A 1682-nucleotide genomic window follows, 5' to 3' on the forward strand; every position below is an offset into this window, starting at 1 on the left:
TAATCCCGACTACACTTGCAGATGCAGTTATGCCGGTCGTCAATGCACTTTGTCGCGGTTCGAACATTGTCGGCACCTAAGAAACAGCCTTCGTACTCCCTCCAACAGGTCTTTTTGCACAAACAGAAATTTGTGTTGGCATTTGAGCAACCATTGCCTTTGTTTGCCAGGCCATGCTGAGCGGCCGCAGTAACAAGCAAAACGACCAAGAACACTTTGATTGCAAACATTATCGTTCGTATCTCTAATTTTCTAAAAGAAAAACAGCCTTGTTAAGTAGATGATAAAAGGACTAAACTAGGACTAAATAGTGCAGACTAGGACTGAAACAGCTTATACGTCACGTTACGCTATGTTACATCACGATAGCTAAACGTTACAAATAGCAAAATGTCACAAAGTCCAATTCAAAGCCAGGATGCTTAAACAACCAGGGAAGAGAGAACAGGCTTCAGAATACACCAATTCAGCCTCATTTTGAAAAATTCTTCAAATACTTTTGTACAACATTTCTGACCTCAGGTTCGGATTGAGAGCAAGGATTTTAGTCTACTTGGAAATTTTGCATTATCTTATTGCTCACGATATTGATTTTATGACGACATAAAGATACAAATTCTATAAGGGATTTGACCGTAATTGACAACCAGGGGGTGAAGTTTCCCCGGAATGATTTTTGCGGTCAAATCCCTTACAGGTTTTCAAACCTAAGTTCTCTGTGCAATCTAAAAGGCAAGGAAAACAATTTGAAAAATTGCATCCAGCCTAAAATTATGGTGATAAAACCAGATATGAGCTTAAAAAGTCGTATACCGTAAATCCTCCGGGGACTTATTTGCAAAAATGAATTTTTGGGTGGGGGCTTATTCGAGGGGGGGCCTTATTCAAGCTTGGGGGCTTATTCGAGGATTACGGTAATGAAGTTTGGGGAAAATTCCAAAACGAGGTCGTAAGTAGAATTGGTGCATAGGGGCAACTTTTAATTAAAGTTGATTAAACTTACAAGTAAGGGATGTGCTTGATATTTGTTTGAATGTTGAACTTCTCTGATAGCAAAAATTGACAGCAAAAGCGTCTTTAAGAGTTAAACAGATAAAACTGATAAAAGAAGATAAATGCGTATCGAGCCCAGCAGATAAGGAATGAATGCCTTCTGCGTCCCCTGCCGCACGGAAACAAATCATAAATCGTACACCAATCTGCTTAAAATTATCTTACCCGTCATTACACTGGCTGCTTTAATACATTGTGTCAAAATGTCCTACTCACCCGCCCAGTACACATGTAGTTGAAATAAATACCCGAAGAATCATGTTGAACAAGGTATTTTGATGGATACTATGGGCCTAGTGTTATGCACAAGCAATTATGTCCTTGTTTGTAGATAAACCCTAGGGACAATGCCATTCTTCTTCTTCAAAGTCGATTGCTACCTTCGCAACGTGATTTACGCCATTCAATCCAGCGCTCTTTCAATTTAACTTCTAATTCAACTTTAATTTGAACTATATCGACTTTGTTCATAAGAAATTCGCACCCTTTTCCTACAGACAAAACTCCGCAGCTCAAGGAAATCGTGGGCCTTGAATGTTTATTCTCATCGTTGTAGATATCTGCAGTCCTGGCCTCCCACCCTGTCAGTTTGAGCAAAACCAAAAAAATGGCAACTAGAAAACACAAAC

The sequence above is a fragment of the Rhopilema esculentum genome, chromosome 6, assembly GCF_057945365.1.
Source record: "Rhopilema esculentum isolate cy_ngs chromosome 6, ASM5794536v1, whole genome shotgun sequence".
Lineage (NCBI taxonomy): Eukaryota > Metazoa > Cnidaria > Scyphozoa > Rhizostomeae > Rhizostomatidae > Rhopilema > Rhopilema esculentum.